This window comes from Hevea brasiliensis, chromosome 17 (genome assembly GCF_030052815.1).
Source record: "Hevea brasiliensis isolate MT/VB/25A 57/8 chromosome 17, ASM3005281v1, whole genome shotgun sequence".
Classification (NCBI taxonomy): domain Eukaryota; kingdom Viridiplantae; phylum Streptophyta; class Magnoliopsida; order Malpighiales; family Euphorbiaceae; genus Hevea; species Hevea brasiliensis.
In genome coordinates this window covers 15,623,705-15,645,607 of record NC_079509.1, presented here as the reverse complement: position 1 = coordinate 15,645,607, position 21,903 = coordinate 15,623,705, and the positions used below count along the sequence as shown (strand labels likewise).

The following is a 21,903-nucleotide window of genomic DNA, read 5'->3' as shown; positions in this document are numbered from 1 at the left end:
GTCCTCATTTTAATTTCAGTTTTAGATATTGTTCTTGGACAATGTATTTCTGTATATACACTTGACGATTTTTCTTATTTGTCTTTCTATGGCAAATGAGTGTTTGATTATCATGCATGAAAGATCATTAATGTAATATTAATCAAGAAAATACAATTTTAGGACTGTATATAATTAATTACTGATTGTAATTTTTAAGACAAATTAAAAAAAAAATTATCTATGTAATGAATACGAAAAGAGGTTTATTATGAATTTTAATGGTGTTAAATTTACTCAAATCTTAGTGTTGATCGTGGCTTAGTAATGAGTCGTGACAAGAGTTTTTCGAGTGAGAAAAAATGTTTTAAGAAATTTAAAGTATTTAAGTTATTATTTTTGCAAAACAATATAAAGCTAACAAATTATGAAATTTTACATTATAAATTTAAATGGATAGAGGAAAGTTAAAACTAATTAAGTGAAATTTATCAATAAAATAAATAATAAAATATTAAATATCGTATTAGCTAGACTATATTATGATTTTTCAAGCATTCACATTGCTTTAGACCTTGTTTAGAATTGAGGTTTTAGGCTACAAAAGCACTTTTTTTTAAAGCACAATTTTAAATAATGTTGAAAAAAATAATTTGAAAAAAAAATTATTTTATTATTTTAAAATTTTTATAATTAGAGCATACTAAATCTAATTTTAAATTAATTTTTAATATTTTATCAATATAATTTAAAAAGCGCTTACAGTCTCTTAAAATAGTCGAATATTGCGAGAGACGAAACCAATATTTACAGTCAAGGGCGACGGACAAACTTTTTGAAAGCTTCCATGTGGGCCATAATATATGCTTGGTTTTCATTGCTCTCCTCATCATCTTCCTCGTGTTGGCTATTTTAGATCGTCGGCCACCAATACATGGTCATTCACTTCAAAGTCTCGCAGTCACAGATCCGCGTCGAAGTAAATCACCACCAGGAGGAACAGGGAAGCGCTGAGGAGCCACACTAGTTGGTTTGGAATTTGGAGACCCAGAGGAGAAGTTGAAATTAATGTGCTAATGTAATGATCTACTATTAAATATGGATATTCTGCAGAATTTTTCTTTTTTTTTTTTTCATTTTCTTTGCGTTAATTTTCGATATATTTGAAAAAAAAAATATACACTATCAGTATTTCTGATGGCGGACAATCAATGGCCTAACTTGAAATAAAACATTTGCTAAAAAAAAAATTTAATTAAATTCTCACACAGTGATGTTTGATTTTTACTAAAGAATACCTGAGCCAAAAATAGTTATTTTTCTTATCATGATTGCTTGTTAATTAGTTAAAATACAACCATATCATTATTGTTTGACTTAAGACAGCAAATTAGGACAGAATTTCTAATTTGGGCATAAAATCTATATATTTTCCTTTTTTTTTTTTAAATTTCTTAAGAATATGAAATGATGCTGTAATTAAAAATAATGCACATATAGATAAGCCAGTCCTACATACCTGACAAGTAATAATAATTACAAGAGAATTCAAATGAGTGTTATATTTTGGGAGAAAAATAAAATCTTAATTAGAAATAATTTAATTTGAGGCATTATTAATTTAAATAGTGTAGCCTATATATTAAACTTAAATTAATTAATCCTTTGGCAAACCGAGTCAATGAATCCGGGTTAGCATGATATTTGAATATAGAATTTTTATTCAGAACATGTATATGCATGAAAGATAATTAATGCAATATTAATCAAGAAAATAAAATTTTCCTTCATTGAGCTTTTAGCTCACTCCCTCGGCTTACAATGTGTAGAAAAAGATTACCGGTCATCAGAATTAAGATTACATTTAGTAAAAGGTGATATAATGTGATCAATTATGTAATGCAATTAAAATTATAATGTAATATAATGTAATTATTATTAAGTTTCTATATTTAATTATAAAATAAAAATATAAGTAGTGTAATATAATAATAATTTTAATTTTAATATTTAATTTATTTATAGTATTAATAATGTAACACCCTCCCTGTAGCAACTCTATACATTCTACTATTCCAGTAACCATTGTCAGTTTGGACAGCTAGAACGTCCAGAAAATTATTTAAACTAAAGTGAAGAACCATAATTAACTCAAATATTAATAAGAAAAATTTAGAAAAAATTTTAGAAATAAAATACAACCAAGATAAATGAGCCGGTGCCCTAGCGATGGGTAACCTAGTGGGAAGTTGCGGTTCTCGCAACTAGGAGCCCTAGACCTGAGGGAAAATTCATAAAATAATTTTTGGGACTCCAGAGAAGGGTCATTGAGGTTCCTATGGCATTAGAATGCCAAGAAAATGCTTAGAAAAATTTTTCAATTGGTATAGACAATTTTAGTTAGTTAAGCCAAACGGAGGGCATTTTGGTCATTTGCCTTCAGAGGTGATTTTTGGCCAACTAGTCCAGTTAAGTAAATAATTATTATGACACAAAATGTAAATAAATATTGCTAAAAATTGAATTAAAATTAAATAGACAAGAAAAGGATGAAAAATGAGAGAAATTGGACTTATGACATCATTATGATGTCATTATTATTCTTCCACCAATCAAAATTGAGTAAACATTTTATAAGGGATAAGGAAGACAAAAAAAATCACTTCATCTTCCTCTTCCTTCCATTGCAGCCGAAAATCTCTTCCTAAGCATTCCACCATTTTTTTTTTCTTTCAAACTTGAGTATTTCAAGCTTTTCACCATAAAAGCTATACTTGTCTTCACAAAAAAAATTCACTACACCTTGGGAAAGCTAAAGATAACAAAAAGAAGTAGAAAGGAGGAACTTTTACAAGCTTGGGATTAGCTCCATTAGAGGTTAGTGACTTAACTTGCCTTTTCACTTTCAATTCATGTTGAAAGAGTATGATTGAGTGTAAATTTACAAAGAAATTTAATAAATATCATGTGTATGCCCATCCCACATTTTCGATAGCCTTGGATGTGGTAAGGTTTTGAGGATTTCATAAAACTAAAATGGTAGTATGGCTGCCCTTAGTATTAGTCTCTTGAGTGGAATAATGAAATGCAAGTTAAATGCATGTTTTGAGATAGTTGAGTTAGGGTTTGGGATGGAATTGAGACTTTGATCATGTAATGATGAAAGTAGGTTTTAATGGTCAATTAGTGACCATTTGGTTATGTATGAATAAGAAATGAAGTGGTTGGTTTAGTGGGAATTGAAGTTAGTGTGGTTAACCTTGGTGACCTACAAGACTGGGTATGAGTCCAACAGATTTGGACAGCAATAACTGGAGTTGTAGAGGTTCAATTGGTGCAAGACCAATTAGACATGAAACTAGACACATAATGGCACAACTTTGGTGAAGAAACTATGCCCATAAAATCAAAACTAGTTGACCTAAAGATTGCCCTAATCCGGGTGACTTGTATTCTGCCTAGGCAAAATAACCAAATGACCAGTGTTTATTCATTTGGTCATAACTCTGTGTAGAAAGGTCCAATTGACCTGAAGTTTTACCAAAAAATACTGAGACATAGACCTACAACTTTCATGAAGAAACCTAACCCAAATTTTGACCATAACATGTTCAAAAGATGACCTGCAGTCACTGCACAAAACACTAAGATTTGGTCAGTCCAGAAAAGCTGGGAAGTTGGCAATCCTGCCAGTCATGGTATTTAGGCCATAAATTGAGCTAAAAAACTCCAAATGGAGTGATTTAAAAAAAGAAATATAACTAGACACAATAAGGAACAACTTTCATGTTGACAACTTTGTCAAATTCTCACTACAAAAATGACTAATAGAACAGTAAATATAAGGCTTGAAATCTGAAAATTTTGACCAATTAACATTAAGCTTAGAAATGGTATTGGCAACCAATACCAATAATTTTAAAATACAAAATGTGGTATGTTGGGAGTATTAAAACCAATGTACCTATTGTCTATGTAAAAGTCAATATTTTTGTTGACTAATGGAATGAATAGTAACACCTAAGCTTAAATTTCAAGAATTGTAAAATTTAAGAGTGTAACATGCCCTAGTACACCTAACAAGGTTGGTTTGGATAGGTTGGCATGCCAATAGGGTTCTGTTAGCAGTATTGCATATGGCTTCATGCCATTTTGTGTTTTATGGCCTCACGTGCCATTCTGTGATAAAATAGCCTTTGGCTATGTTGATTGAGTTATTATACTTGAATTTTATCCCTGATGATTATTACAGCTTATTAGCTTCTGTTGCACACCGGGAGACACAATGTGATCGATGGTGTGATGGTTCGAGGTACTTAGTACGCAGTACCAGTTTACCCATTTATGCAGTCTAGTCGACTAGTATGGGTTACTCGGGCAATAATAATGAATCTTACAAAATTTTAATCGAATAATACTGTAATAAATGCCAGAAATTAAGTCTACCTAAAATGTAAACATACATTCTACATATTAATGTTATTTTAGTTATTTTATTTTATATTATCATCTTAGCGCGTCACTTTTGCCACGCGCAGGTACTGGAGACATAGCTGGGGAGTCCAGCAGACCTCATACCGAGTGAGTTTTCAGATCTGCACACAAGTCCAGAGTCATCTCACATTTGCAGTGCATTGGTAGGACATTAGGCTACTTTTGGTCTTTTGTATTTGTGAACTTTTGTTATGTATATTTTAAACTCATATAATTATGTTTTTGATGTAATTATTTATGAACTATGTTCAGTAATAATTTGAGTTTTTCTTATGGAGTTGAGTATAATATGAATGAATTGAATTTTTGAAATATTGATGTCATTTGAGAAATTGTGGAAAGATGTTGGTGGTTGACTGAGATTGAAATTATGATTATATTGGAAGTATTTTTAACAAATTCAGAAAAACTGTTTTTCCAATTTACAGCCGGCACTCTGCTGAATTTTCTATAAAATTTGCAAAAAATTTAGATTAATGAAAATTATAAATAAATGAATTAAAAAGGGTAAATTGTAATGAAAATATGATTTGGTGCTCCGACACACTGTGTGGCATATCTTGCTTGGCTACACAGTAGACGGGTAAGGGGTGTCACAAATAATAAGTGATAGTGGTTGCAATAACTGATAATCGAATAGCAGTAATGGTTGAGTAGTGATGGTGGTAGCTACATTGATAGTTAGGTGGTGGTGGCGACAAGGTGTGGTAGCACTAGTGGTAGTGGCCAGGTGGTGGTGGTAGTAGAGGTAGTAGTGGCCAAGTGGTGATAGTGGTAGTCAAATGGTGGTGGTGGTGATAGCGATAGTGGTAACAAAGTGATGGTGATAATGATAATAATGGTGATGATTATGGTGGTGGTGGTAGTGATGGTAGTAGTGATAGTAGTAACAATGTGGGATAATAGTGATAGTAGCAATGATGGTTAGGTAGTAGTGGAGGTAGCACTGATGACAATAAATAAAAAAATCAAAATAAGTAATTATGATTATATCTATTTTTTTATATAATGCACTACAAAAAAAGTGAGTATGGGAGACACATAAAATTGTCCCCAAAACTATGAAAAATCGTCCCCAAAGGTATAGGGGACGACATTAATCGTCCCCACCTATTGTCCTCTTTACCTTCGTACCCTATTCTATAGGGGACGACAAATCGTAATGTCGTCCCTGAAAAAAGAGACGATAGTCGTCCCCAATATGGGGACAATAGTAGTCCCTAATATGGGGACGACAATCATAGTCGTTTCCTAACATGGAGATGATTGTCGTCCCCCTATATGGGGATGAATGTCATCCCCATTGTCCAAACTTAAGGGGGACCATAATCGTCCCCTATAAAAGGGAGATGACGCTCGTCCCTAGTTTTGGATCAAACTCAAGGGGGGACCATAATCGTCCCCCTATCAAAAGGGCACGACATTCGTCCCTATTTAAAGGGGATAATACTTGTCCCCAATTATAAAGATCATAGTCGTCCCTTACTATTAAAGAGACAACAGTTGTCCCCTGATAAAAATTGAATAAGAATAATTTTCGTCCTTACATCCTCATATTTTGTCTCCTATAAAGTTGCTTTTAATATTAGGATATTATATTTATAATTGTTAAAAATATTGATACTCGTAAATTTCATATTTAATTCAAAACAACTATACGATAAAATTAATATTCAACAATAAAACGCAACAAAAGTTTTAAAGTATGATATAACAATAATTTTTAAGTGTACGTAGCTAGTATGCAAAATAAACTTAAATCTACATACTTTAATTCCTAATTTGTTCATACTTGATAATATTCAAAATAAAACTCCTATGATAATAGAAGTCTTCAAACTCTAATTCAACTTCATTGCTAGTCTGCAAGCCTTCATCACTTGATCTGTTAATCCTACAATAGATTTAAATAAAAGGTCATTCGAAAAGTAGTTTTTCCAATTCATGAAATTAAATATATCTAAAAAGTACTTACTATTGTCATATCCTGAATTTCTGATGATTTGTATCCTATCACACTCTCAAATCTTTTAAAAAACTCCAAATTGCGCTCTTCTTTTTCCTTGAGTTGAGCATTTAGTTGTGCTATCTCATTATTGCGTTGTTCTTGTTCCTCATTATTGGTCATTATTTATAAATTATTAACAAGGAAATTTTAATTTTATTATTAATTCTTGGTCGTTAAAAGTCATGATTCTTGTAGTGAATATATAATTATATAATTATGCAAAAAAGCTTAATATGTTTCTAATTTTAACATTTGGAGACTAAAAATTTTTATCGTCTCCTATACCTATACCCTTAACTCACACTTCAGAGACGAAATATATAATTGTCCCTTATATTTGAATTTTTTTTATTTTTAATTATGATAGAAAAGTCGTCCCCAATTCTAAATGGTAATTCAATTAGGGACCAAAAATATATTGGTCCCCTATAATATAAAAAAATTATGATTTGAGGACTATAAAAAAAATTGATCCCCAAAAATTGTCTCCTATACTCACTTTTTTTTGTAGTGATGATCATTACATTACTTGAGACATAATTAATTATATTATATAATTGTCATGTTATTACATTAAATTTTTATATGTTAACAAATAATGTAACCAAATATATAATATTATTGCGATTATATTATAGTTTTAATTAAATCATACTAAGCATAGTCTCAAAGGTTTTAAAGGTAGAAAAGCTCCAAATTATCTGGTCTTTAGTGGTCCTAAGAAAAAAAGTAAAAAAAAAAAATCATATTATTTATAATCACTTAAAGTAAATATGAAGTATATGCAGGATTTTTTTTATCTACACTCAGGTTTATTATGGACCTAATGTACAAGATAAAAAGTAAAATCCACTCATTATATATATAGATGATGTGTGTGATCCGCAAGTATACGGATCATATCAAGTAATAAAGTGATAAGTAAAGTATCGTTCTCACGATGAATAGTATTTAAGTACTAGACTATGATTGTTTCAATTATTTAGACTAATGATAATTTGTAGGAGAACTAAATTAACTAAATGCTGCAGGAATTTAAATGGAAAATAAATAAAATAGACAATGGGTAATGTAAATAAAGTCTTAATCTAAGCAAAAATTAACTAAATTAATAATGGATGAGCAAGAACTAAGACTAATATATAGTAAAAATGATTCCAGAATTGCTGTTCATGAATTAAATCTATTGGGATTTGTCTTGATTCATCCAATTTTAAGAGAAAATAGAGTTTGAAGGTGATTGATTATGAAATTCTTTGATAACTTTTTCAAGCAAACCAAAAAGTATTTTCAGAAAACTAAACCTATTTTCATATGATATTTGATTTACTTAAAACCTATTAAGTTTTGTAATCAATCAATGAATCTTTTTAAATCCCTAGTTTATTTCTAAATCTAGTTTAAGTTCTATTCCTTGATTATTTGTCAATGATTTTCACCTTTTAGTCCTTCAATCAAAGCTAACGGAATCCAATATTAGGTAAGTCATAAAACACACAAAGAAAAGAATCAAAACCCATATTTATATAAATCTAGATAAAACCTAATCCAAATCTATAAATAAATTTAAAACATTACAACCCAACTCTGAAATTTGAAAAAAAAAAACTATTTTATCATGGTAAAATTTGCAAGAGAAAATGATAAAACTAAGTAAGAAAACATAAAATAGAATAAGAATAGAAAAACCCAGGTGAAGGAGAGCCCAATACTCTGAAAAACTGTAGTTAAACATCATTTGGTAGCAGCTCTCCAACAGAAATGGTGTTCTCCCTTCTCCTTATTTTTTTTTTCTTTTCTTGCATTATTCCTTCTTCCTTCTTACTTCTTAGGGGAAAAAACTTGAAAATGATGCTTTTATATGGTCCCAAAAGTTATCCTAAAAAGGTCTAAAAATAGATAAGAGCCAATGAATGGATAGGAGTTAAGGTGTAAAAATTTTCAAGTCAGTAAAACTTTTCACATTCTGGGTTGTCTGTTGAGGGTATTGCTTACCCTCAGCAACATCTTAAGCAAATTTCGGCTTTTGCATGGCCTGTTTGCTTAGGGTAAGCAGTACCCTCAGCAAATCTCAGAAGATTTGTGTTGAAATGAGTTTTTTCGCTCATGCTTGACTTCCAGCTTGACCTGAGTCGCACCTTAAGCACTGTTGCATACCCTAAGCAGGATCTCAAGCAGGACCCCAAGCAAATCTCGATAGGTTTGGATTTCAAAACTTGTTTTTCTTCATTTTTTCCATTCTTCAAGCTTCCAAATCTCCTCAAATCATCTCCTAATGCATCATTGACCTTCAAGTTATTACAAAAACCTATTAAAAACATCAAAATTGTAAAAATGAAATATAAAGTAACTAAGATTAACAATTTAGCTAAAATAAAGCTAAAAACATAAAGTACTTAATTATAAGGGCAAAATGTATGCAAAACTATTCTAAAATGCCTGTATGAAATGAGTATAATAAATTCCCCCAAACTTAAACCTTTGCTTGTGCTCAAGCAAATTAAAAACAATTAATACAATAGGGGTACCTTCCCTTAGATTCATGAAAACTACCTAACCAAGCTCTTAAGCTTACCTTGAGCCACCAACAAACCATATAACTGCTTTCAAGATACAAAGAATTTAATCCCTACCAAAGCTATCACCGCTTAGCCTTGGGCCAATTATCCATCTTATCAAACCCAAACCAATCAATTACAAAGAGAATCATTCCTAAATAGACTCTAGAGCAATCCATAAACTAAAGTGTCTCAAATGATGATGAAAATAAATGAATGAATGAATGATACCCCAATCCCATAGGTAATTCTCCTATTTCAATCTCCACTAATGTAGCAAAACACTCTCAAAAGATCAAAAAGACTTTCGAGGGTTATAATGAGGCTAAAGGAGTGATAATGTGGCTAATAATGAAAGGATAAAGGAAATAAAGTATGAGAACAATCAAATTATTAAAAGATAAAGATATACAATTTTTTTAATTATTATTTTTATTTATTGAATTAATTGTGTAACACCATAGGTAAATCCCACATCGGCAAAACACGGGAGAGATGCTGGGTTTATAAGTTGATGGTTCGTAACCTCTATTGACACATTTTAAAATCGTGAGGGCTTCGGCCCAGAGTGGACAATATCACTAGTGGGCCGGGCCATTACATTTGTCGTAACAGCCCGATCCTTCTCCAGTTAGTATTGTCCGCTTTGGCCCATGAGCCTCACGGATTTGTCCCTTGGGAGGTTTCATTCCCAAAAGCGCGCTGACCAGGTAAGGAAGCCTCCCACATATATGGCCCAAATCTTTTCTTCTTGTTTCTGATGTGGGACACGAAGTTTCCACCCCAATGTGTAGCTGGTTGAACAAGCACGTCCCAACCCCATCCCTGGGTCGTGACAAGCCCACTAACTTCCGCCTGGTGCGTCCTCGCACCACACACCGTACTAGAGGGAGTCCAGCATTGATGCCACAAATGTAATGGCCCGGCCCACTAGTGATATTGTCCGCTCTGGGCCGAGGCCCTCACGGTTTTAAAACGCGTCAATAGGGGTTATGAACCACCAACTTATAAACCCAGCATCTCTCCCGTGTTTTGCCGATATGGGATTTGCCTAGGGTGTTACAATCCACCCCCCTTATGGGACTCAGCGTCCTCGCTGAGATTTGCCCCACCATCGCTCAAGGTTGCACGTGGAGCGGCTCTGATACCACAAATGTAATGGCCCGGCCCACTAGTGATATTGTCCGCTCTGGGCTGAAGCTCTCACGGTTTTAAAACGCGTCACTAGGGGTTACGAACCACCAACTTATAAACCCAGTATCTCTCCCGTGTTTTGCCGATGTGGGATTTGCCTAGGGTATTACAAATTGGGAGGAATAACTTTACAATAAATCACCAATGTTAGCATATAACTTTGAAACTTTTGGAGGGACTACATAAATAACATTGACTTTGAACTATAATTGTTCCTTTTTATTTACCCCCAAATTCATTTCTTTATGTACTTGGGTAGTTAATTGCTTTACATACCATGATTGAATTTGCTAGCCTTTCTACTCTAATTACTTCTCCTATTAATTATTATATTTTTTTCTTTTTCTTTTTTTTTTATTCTTTCTTTTATAGTGTATTTATCACTTAAAGAGTTATTCTCATGAAGGGTAGGTAAGTGTTTGGGTTTATGTATAGGTAATAATGTGGGTACAAAGAAATAAAAGGGATAAATGTAGGCTCAAATTGGTTTTAAAGAGAAATTTTAAAGTGAGGTTGGCTAAGGCTAAAATGTTGGTTTAAAATAAAAAAAAAATGCCTAGATAATTTCTTTCTCAAGTGAATGCTAGGATTTCACCTGAAAAGGTTTAGAAGGATTGTTCTAGAATTGGTGAGATATCAATTAGCTACTTTTAACTCTAGAGCTTTCTCTAAGTACTCAAACTCAATGCAATTAATTGAGTGGCCTTTAGCTAAGAGGATATAAACTAAGGCAAAAATCTAATAACCTTGCACCTATCCAGAATTTTCAATTCATCAAACCCTTCTAAAAATAAGCTAAATTGCTCTTCAAAGCAACTCTCACTCCTCTAAGAATAAGGTAAAAATTTATTTTTACGATATGCATGATCCTAAAATGATTGCATAAATTAAATAAAAATTAAGTGTAATCTATATGAAAGCTATATGCAAGTATATGTGCATAGGTATGTGTGGTATAAGTATATGTGTATACGCTAACTATGTATGAATAAATAAAATACAATAAATGAATGAAAATGCTCAAAAATTTTAAAAATTTTGTCCTCACCTCCAAACTCAAATAAGACATTGTCCTCAATATTTAAAATAAATGCAAAGACGGGCAAAATTGAATAATCAATCAATTCACGAAATATATACAATTAGGAATTGAGTCTAAGCAAGCACAAGAAATTCAAAATTAAGCTCAAAAATATATTAATAATGTATTTCAAAGAGAAAAGTGTGTAAAAGTATTCCAAATATATGAATTGGCAAAGCTTATGAAGCCGCTTGAGAAGTTGCTTGCCTTTTATTGACAATGATATAGGGTAAGCAATATCATAAGCAATAACAACATGCCATAAGCACATATAGTAAAGTTCAGTTGTTACCCTATGATGATTTTAAATGTGTAAAATATCGCAAAAATTTAGGGCTTTAAAGAAAAATTACTTAACTGATGACATGGGGTAGTGGCTTAGGGTAAGCACAAAATGACTTAGGGTAAGCATAGTTGCTTAGGGTAAGCAACTTCATCAGCAAATTTCGACAGCTTTTGTTAAAAACTAAGATTTTGCTTGCTAAAAACATTCCAAATGCTACCAAAAGGCTATCCTAACCCTTAGCATATACCCAATGTATACTAACACCAGAAAATTAAAAACTCAATCCAAAAACTTCCAAAAACAAGATAAACACATTTTAAAAATGCAAAATTAAGAAGTAAGCAGCTCAAATTCAAGCACATTCTACAAGAAAATTATGCAGACATAAAATCCAAAACAAATTAAAACTAAAATTTAATAACTATATCTGCAATATCAATAATTGAAATTCACATCAAGCACCAAAATCTCCATTAACAACTATATCAGCAATAAGAAATATCAGCAACAAGAACAATAACTTTTTAAACAAAAACTCTGTATGCACTAAAAAATCCAAATTGCAGCAGATATAATTTGGCACACTAATAAACCTAAAATCAGTCCAAAATATCAATATTAATCCTCAATCAAGTTTAATTCAACAAAATACACAATAACATGCATATGAACATGTTTCATCAATCAAATTTCCAATATTAGCAATCTGACACAAATTGGCATAAAATTATTGTTCATAGAAACTAAAAAAATACAAAATTTCTTCCCTTAACAATTGCATTGCATTTCTTTCCCTTTTGTAACAAATTTAGATTTGCCTAATCTTCATAAATAACCTACAAAAGATAAACAAATGTCACTTTTGAGTTGAATGGGATAAAACTCAAAAACTCGAAAAGAAAACAAACAAACTACTAAAAGTAAACTTGGGTTGCCTCCCAAGAAGCGCTTATTTAAGGTCATTAGCTTGACCCCTTCAGTTATGCTAATCAAAAAATGGCTTCCTTCCATGGCAATTGTCATATAATATGACATATGGGTCTTGATGTAAAATGCCCTAAAGATTGGCCAGATTTGAAGCAAATTTGCATGTAGCATGAACAACACTTAGAGTGGAATCACATACTTGGGTTGAAGAAAGCTTTAGCACATGGAGAATACAAAATGATGAAGGAGGTATCCATGAGAGAAAATGGTATTTCGGTGTGTATGAGTAAGCACCATCAATGAGCTTAAATTGATGGTTTTATTAATTTTCTCACCCACCAACTTCATTTCTGACTCATTTACATAGAAGCCCTCTTCCAATAACCCTCTAAGGATAAAAAAGTTGTTTTCTTTAACTTTAAATTCCATTTCTTCTTCAAGTAACTCCTTTTCTTGTAGAAGCTCTATTGGTCACTCATCTTCAAGGGATTTTTCTTTTTTTAATTGAGGCTCCACTTCTTCTGCAGATTCAAATTCCCATGAAGCATTGTCATATCTTAACCTATTGTCCCCACCTTGATTATTTAGTTCCTCCTCATAAAGACCATTCATGATCTTGATTGATAGCTCATTTTTCTTCATTAATGTTTCAAGATCATCCAATTTAGCTATCATCTCTTTAAGTTTCATTCCTTGGTCTTTTTGAATCTTCAATAATTGGTTAAAGAGATTTTCAAATTTATCTTCTACCTCTTCATGCTCCACTCCCTTCTCTTCTTCAAACTCAAATGGTTGGTGTGAAATATTGGGTTAGTTATCGTATGGGAGATATTGGTGATTCCAACCCTACAGTGGAGGGTCCCAATGCCAATGGTAATTAAAATTCGCCATGTCATTCAACAAATGAATGACAACCTTATAACCTCTTTGAATAACATGATCACCAGCTGCCCTAGCTCCATAATCTACCCAATTTCTTGTCACTTCATCCAAACCATCGTAGAAACAAAGAATTAGAGATTGATTTGAAAGGTTATGGTTGGAAAATCTCTCTACCATATCATTGAATCTTCCCCAAGCAGCATAAAAGGGCTACAAGTGCAGTTGAGCAAAACTTGTGAAGACTTGTACATGAAATATTTCAAAATACCTCACAAGATAAGCAAATGGAAACAAAATTAGAAATATAAAAGAAAAAATTCAAAAAGAAAAATGCAAAGTAAAGTAATAATAAAAGAAAATGTCGAAATTAACCAAACAACCAAATCATCTAATATCAAACAATAATTCCCCGACAATGGTGCTAAAAACTTAATGTGTGTGATCCGCAAGTATACGGATTGTATCAAGTAATAAAGTGATAAGTAAAATATCATTTACATGAGAAATTGTATTTAAGTACTAGACTATGGTTGTTTCAATTATTTAGACTAATAGTAATTTGTAGGAGAACTAAATTAACTAAATGCAGGAATGTAAATGGAAAATAAAGAAAATAAGCAATGGCAATGTAAATAAAATCTTAATTTAAGCAAAAATTAACTAAATTAATAATGGATAAGCAAGAACTAAGACTAATTTATAGTAAAAATGATTCCAGAATTGGGGTTTATGAATTAAATCTGTTGGGATTTCTCTTAGTTCATCCAATTTTAAGAAAAAATAGAGTTTAAATGTGATTGATTATGAAATCCTTTGATAATTTTTTCAAGCAAACCAAAGAGTATTTTAAGAAAACTAAACCTACTTTCGTATAATATTTGATTCACTTAAAACCTATTAAGTTTTATAATCAATCAATGAATCTTCCTAAATCTCTAGTTTATTTTTAAATCTAGGTATTTTTAAGTTCTATTCCTTGATTATCTATCAATGATTTTCACCTTTAGGTTCTTTAATCAAAGACTAAAAAGTAGACCCAATGGAATCCAACATTAGGTAAGTCATAAAGCACACAAGAAAAAGAATCAAAACTCATATTTATATAAATCTAGATAAAACCCAATCCAAATCCATAAATAAATTCAAAACATTACAACCCAACTCTGAAATCTTAGAAAAAATATTTTATCATAGTAAAATTTACAAAAGAAAAATGATAAAACTAAGAAAGGAAACATAAAAATAGACTAAAAATAGAAAAACCTAGGTGAAGGAGAACCCAAAACTCTAAAAAACTGCAACTAAATGTCACTTGGTAGCAGCTCTCCAGCAGAAATGGCGTTCTCCCTTCTCCTTCTTATTTTTTTTCTTTTCTTGCGTTATTCCTTCTTCTTACTTCTTAGGGAAAAAAACTAGAAAATTATACTTTTATATGGACTCAAAAGTTACCCTAAAGTAGGTCTAAAAATGAATAAGAGCCAATGAATGGATAGGAGATGAGATGTAAAAATTTCTAAGTCAGCAAAACTTTTCACCTTTTGGATTGTCTGTTGAGGGTATTGCTTACCCTCAGCAACATCTTAAGCAAATTTTGGCTTCTGCATGGCCTGTCTCCTTAGGGTAAGCAATACCCTCAACAAATCTCAGTAAGTTTGTGTTGAAATGAGTTTTTTCGCTTATGCTTGACTTCTAGCTTAACCTGAGCCACACCTTAAATACTGCCGCATACCCTAAGTAAGATCTCAAGCAGGACCCCAAGCAAATCTTGATAGGTTTAGATTTCAAAACTCATTTTCTTCATCTTTTTTCTATTCATTAAGCTTTCAAATCTCCTCAAATCATCTCCTAATGCATCATTTACCTTTAATTTACCATAAAAACCTATTAAAAAATCAAAATTGCAAAAATAAAATATAAAGTAACTAAAATTAATAATTTAGCTAAAATAAAGTTAAAAACATAAAAAGTACTTAATTATAAGGACGAAATGGATGCAAAACTATCCTAAAATGCCTATATGAAATGAGAGTAACAATATATTCAACATATTTATATTTTAAATCTATAATGAATCTAATTTAAATAAAAATTTCCCATATATAAATTGTTTATATTATGTTATGTATATAAGGATTGTAAATCATTATTGATCTTAATTTTTTAAGAGAAATTTTAAAAAATTTGTGATATGAATCATGTGTATAAATATGAAAAGAGGTTTATAATGAATTTTAATGCTCTTAAATTTAGTCAAATTCTAGTGCTGATTGTAAGTCAATGGGTGATATCACAATAAAAATGAAAATTATATTGAGTGAAATTTATCAACCAAATTAGGTAATGAAGCACTAAAATCTGGCACTAACCAGATTATATATACTGTGATTTGCCTAGCACCCACATTGACTTAAGTCATATGGTTCAAACAAATATTAATAATTATGCTGGTTGGTAAGTAAAGAGTAAACTCCCTTGAAGCTTCCATGATTCCATTATGAGAATTCCATTAGTCCAAGACAAGAGAAAGTGTGCAATAGTGGTCTGAAGCTTTGAATTATTAGTTGTGGAATATGAAAAAGCAAGTCTGAATAAGTAAGATGATAAGAAATTTCTTGTTGAAAATTTTGGCAATTTTTATGATTAGGATACGAGCGGAGTCTCTATAAAGGGACAGGCAGTTGCGTTCCTTTTCCAAGGCCCAAGCTCCTGTTAATTATATGCATTTCCCTTAATTTCAAAGCTACTAAGATGGGCAAGAGTATGAAGATTTTCATTGCCATACTTACCGTCCTCATCATTTTGGTTATGGCAGCGCTTCCAACATCTGCTCGTCCACTTCAAAAACCCGGTATGTACCTGTTACTTTACAAATTAAATAGATAGTTTCAAGCAAAATTATTTAACGTTGATGGTGTCTTGTAGACAGTTGCATAGATGCATGTCCAAGTCCATCACTACCCGGAGGACCAGGAAAGCGCAGATAGATGAACAATAACAGTACGGAGACTGCTAATTAATTAAGAAGCTCAAGTAAAAAGTATAATCCTGCAAAGGAGGAAGATTCAAGATATAAATACTTGGATTCTACTATTTTATATATAAATTTTACTAAATATTGTATTTTAAATTGATAATAAATTGAATTTAAGCAAAATTACGAGCATGGATGTGAAGGATGCTGCCCATTGTTTCTTTTGTTTGTTTCTGTTGGACTTCAATGCTTAAGAGAGTTGCATTCTCTCTTTTTTGGTGTTGACATAGATAACACCAGGAGGATATATAACCTAGTTCGATAATAAATTGCTTTACCCTTCACTTCATTAACAGTTTTGGTATGAATTCTTTTTTTCTTTTTGTATTGGCTGAACAAATACCAAAGAAAATGAATTGATGAAATAAAAAGGAAATTTTTTTTGACAAATAAATTTCATTTATTAAGCGCTATGTGTATTATGTGTATAAGATGGAAAGAAACTCGTTATGGATTTTAGAACTTATTTGATTCAAAATGTTTTAAGAAATTATGAAATAAATATATTTGATATGTAAATAAATTTTTTAGGAAGTAATTTATTTTAAAATTATAAAAAATAATAATATCTATAATATAATTTAAAATATAATAAATTAAAATGCAAATTTGTAAATTACATTACACTTAGCTATGAAAGTATAATTTATCTAGTACCACATATATAAGTTACTTTACTTGCATAATAGAAGTAGAATGACCTATTTTTCGAAAAGTTAGTTCGATAATGCTAATAAAACAAGACTCCTTTTTACATATTTCAGGAAGTTTTACTTCTTTAGTTTACTTACCCACAACTAAATAAAGCCTTAGTGACCTTATAGAAAGTGCAGAAAAGAGTTTTATTTTGGTCTGTATTATCAAATCAATTTCTCAGAAGGCATTTTGCTTCTCTTGTGCAAAGTAACTTAGAAAAGATTTGGTAAAGTTACACTTCTTTACTTAAGTATAATATGATTTATTAATTTGTTCTTTAATTTGTTACACTTTAAATTATTTTGTGGGTATCATTGTCTTTTATAAGTTAGAAACAAATTACTTAATATAAAAGTTAATTTATATGCCAAATACATTTATATTTATATCATACTTCACAAAAAATAAATTTTCCTAAAAGAATTCTTTCAGAAAGTGAGTATTTTAAATCATGGATCGTAACAAAGGCAGTGGATGAGAAAAATGTTTTAGGTAATTTGAGGTTTTTAAGTCTTTAATTTTAATTTTTTTATAAAATAATATTAGGTCAGCATAAGATGCAAATCGATTGTATCATAAAATAAAAAGTTTATTATTCAATAAATTAATATTTATAAAATTTTATATTACAAATTAAATATGAATGGTTTCACTATAAAAATTAAAATTAAAAGACATAATTAAGCACTAAATCCCTCACTAACCACTGATTTGCCAAGCACCCAGATTGGCTTAAGTAATATGATTGAACATTATGAGGGTCGAAATCAATATTTACAATCAAGGGGGACAAACTTTTTGAAAGCTTCCATGTAGGCCACTGTATATTCTTGGCTGCCAAGTAAGAGTAAAATCCACGAAAAGGTTTGACGTGGGCCACAATTCAAGACTTGTTAAATATGAACATAAGTTGTTAGGTCTTCCAAGCTTCCATGGAAAAATTTGGCCATCGTGGAAATGAATAGCAAGTGAGCAATATAAGTCGTCATATCTTCCAATTAATTCCCATGGAAGAACTTGGTCGTGGTAAAATATATATATATAAAGCCCTACTATATGCATTTCCTTGCTTCAATTAAGATGGCAAGAGTAAGAAGGTTTTCATTGCTTTCCTATCATTTTCGTCATGTCGGCTATCGTAGATTGTCGGCCATCAATACATTGTCATTCGCCTCCCCATTGTAGGTATGATCCTCGCTGTCAAGCTGCGTGTCCAAGTAAACTAGCACCAGAGGCAGGAGGACCAGGGAAGCACTGATGAGCCGCACTCGTTGGTTTGGAGACCCATAGGATTAGTTGAAAAAATATGCTAATGCGTATGTAATGGTCTACTACTATTAAATATTAAGGATCGCCAGCGGAACTGTCTTTTTCCATTTTATATTTTATTGATCTTTCAATTTTCACAAGATTAATTATTACACGTCTGAGGTAGAATTCAACGCATGCATCTACCCATGCTTCTCAACTGAGTCGCTTAATCAATTCATTCGCTAACTCATCTTTTATCAATTTCGTTTAGAAAATCCTTTTTTTTTATTTTTTTTATTAAATTTTAATTAATGTTGGAACTTATGACTGATTTTTAATACTATTAAGTTAAAATTTATTAAAATATTAATTAATGACTTGACAGATAAATAAAATTGAAATATATATATATATATATATATATATATATATATATATATATATATATATATATATATATATAAAACATACGAGTCAATATTAAAAATGGATTGCTGGTAAAAGCAAAGCAAAATTGATTCTTAAATTTGCAGTTAGGACACTTGGCCTTAGTGCAAGGCAAGATCAGTGTTTTAAAATTGGGATCAACTAATCAAATTAGTTTATATATAACATACGAGTCAATATTAAAAATGGATTGCTGGTAAAAGCAAAGCAAAATTGATTCTTAAATTTGCAGTTAGGACACTTGGCCTTAGTGCAAGGCAAGATCAGTGTTTTAAAATTGGGATCAACTAATCAAATTAGTTTAATTGAAAAAAAGGTCATCTTAAAAGCTAATAAACATTAATTTTATTTGAATGTTTGTTCTTATTAAATCAATCAAATTAAGAAATTAATTATAATTAATATCTTTTATTAATTAAATTTTAAAATTTTATATATTAAAAATTAATATTATTGAATTAAAAAAAAATTTAGTAAATAATTGAGAGAATGAGAACTCGAATTTGAATTTATCAATTAAGATATGCCTTCACTCATTACTAAATTAGGTTATGCAATTAAAATTAAAATTAAAAAGTAAGCTTTTTTTTTTCTAATATAAAATTTTTAAAACTAAGCTTGCTGGTAAGTAAAGAATAAACTCGGTTGAAACTGCCATGAATCCGTTGAAACTGCCATGAATCCATTACGTGGACCATTACTCTAAGACATGAGAAAGTATGCAGTAGTGGTCTGAAACTCCGAACTATTAGTTGTGGAAAGTTAAAAAGCAAGTTTGAATAAGTAAGACGATAAGAAATTTCCGGTTCAAAGTTTCAGCAATTGATATGATTAGGATGGGAGTTTATATAAAAGGACAGGCTGTGAAATTTGACGTTAATTAACTAAATAGAGAAGCTTTCAGTATATCTCATTGCCCATTGCATTATTCAAAATCTTTTCAACAAAACAATTATAATCCTCCATAAACAAAATGTGGTAATAAATATAATACTCAATCAATAATCAAAATAACTAGAATTAATAATGAACAACTATTGCAAACTAAATGCCTAGCTAGCTATAACATAATTAAAGACAAATAATCAATGGGTTCAAAATTTAAAAATATTCTCCCTCAAGATGCAAAACATGGTTTTCGGGGGGCAATCCATTTCTTTGTAGAAGAAATACACCATCATCTTGAATTGTCCAATTACATTGCAAGCATTGCATTCTCACTTGATATGCCCAAAACACTCCATGATTAGTGTGGTTTAGATGAACATAACACCAAGCTAGTGGAAACATAAAATCATATAGTTTCCATGATATTTCCATCCCTGTCTTCAATACGTGAAGCCTATCGTCATAATTTTCAGTGCCACACATAAAAGATACATCATGGGTTGCATTATTCATAAGCCTTATTTCTACTATAGGGATTAATAAATCAAGGAACTGTTTCCATAGAGAAACCTCAGCCCTCGACACCGCAGACGAAGATAAGAGAAGCATAATGCATAGTATGCATTTTACGTTATTACTTGTGGAGATAATCATGGTATCCCAAAAGTGATAATAATGGTGATAATGGTGATTCTATTGCAAATCAATAGAGAGACTTTGCCTTATTTCAGATGTTGTTAACAATCTTAATGGTTAAACTCCTTAAATAAAGAATACCTGAGCCAAAAATAGTTATTTTTCTTGTCATGATTGCTTGTTAATTAGTTAAAATACAACCATATCATTATTGTTTGAATTAAGACAGCAAATTAGGACAGAATTTCTAATTTGGGCATAAAATCTATATAGTTTCCCTTTTTTTAATTTCTTAAGAATGTGAAATGATGTTGTAATTAAAAATAATGCACATATAGATATGCCAGTTCTACATACCTGAAAAGTACTAATAATTACAAGAGAATTCAAAAGTGATATATTTTGAGAGAAAAATAAAATCTTAATTAGAAATAATTTAATTTGAGGCATTATTAATTTAAATAGTTTAGCCTATATATTAAACTTAAATTTATTAATCCTTTGGCAAACCGAGTCAATGAATCCGGATTAGCATGATATTTGAGTATAGAATTTTTATTCAGAACATCTATATGCATGAAAGATAATTAATGTAATATTAATCAAGAAAATAAAATTTTCCTTCATTGAGCTTTTAGCTCACTCCCTCATCTTACAATGTGTGGAAAAAGATTACCAGCCATCAGAATTAAAGTTACGTTTGGTAAAAGGTACAGTAATGTGATAAATTATGTAATTCAATCAAAATTATAATATAATATAATGTAATTATTATTACGTTCTTATATGTAATTACAAAATAAAAATATAAGTAGTGTAATGTAATAATAATTTTAATATTAATATTTAATTTATTTATAGTGCTAATAATAAGTGTCAGTAGTTACAGTGAATGATAATCAAATAATAGTAATGGTTGAGTGCTGATGGTGGTAGCGACATTGATAGTTAGGTGGTGGTGGCGGCAAGTTGTGGTAGTGCTGGTGGTAGTGGCTAGCTGGTGGTAGAGGTAGCAGTGGTTAAGTGGTGATAATGGTAGTCAAGTAATGGTGGTGGTGATAGCCATAATGGTAACAAAGTGGTGGTGATAGTGATAGCAGTGATGGTGATTGTAGTGATAGTGGTGGTGGTGGTGGTGGTGGTGGTGGTGGTGGTGGTGCTGATAGTGATAGTAGCAGTAGTGGTTAGGTAATAGTCACTAATGACATTAAATAAAAAAAATTAAAATAAGTAATTATGATTACATTTATTTTTATATATAATAATTATTACATTACTCGAGACATAATTGATTACATTTATGTAATTATGATTTTATTATATTAAATTTTTATATGCTACCGAATAATATAATCAAATATACAATATTATATTGATTACATTATAATTTTAATTAAATCATACTATGTCACACCTTATCCCTCTGTAAGGCATAACATGATCCTGTAGAATACCTAATGAACTACCGAACTTCACCTACCGATAACTCATTAAGTACCCTACAAGGGATTTTAAAACCAATTTCTTACTTTTGAATAGAAGTGT

At 30.7% G+C, this 21,903-nt stretch overlaps 1 long non-coding RNA gene across 1 annotated transcript; it reads left to right on the top strand.

The window, feature by feature from the left end:
* The first annotated feature begins 16,066 nt into the window (after positions 1-16,066).
* On the top strand, positions 16,067-16,729 carry LOC131175441 (uncharacterized). The gene is made up of 2 exons (XR_009145646.1): positions 16,067-16,257; positions 16,332-16,729. It is a non-coding gene; the product is annotated as an uncharacterized LOC131175441 (long non-coding RNA).
* Positions 16,730-21,903: the final 5,174 nt, after the last annotated feature.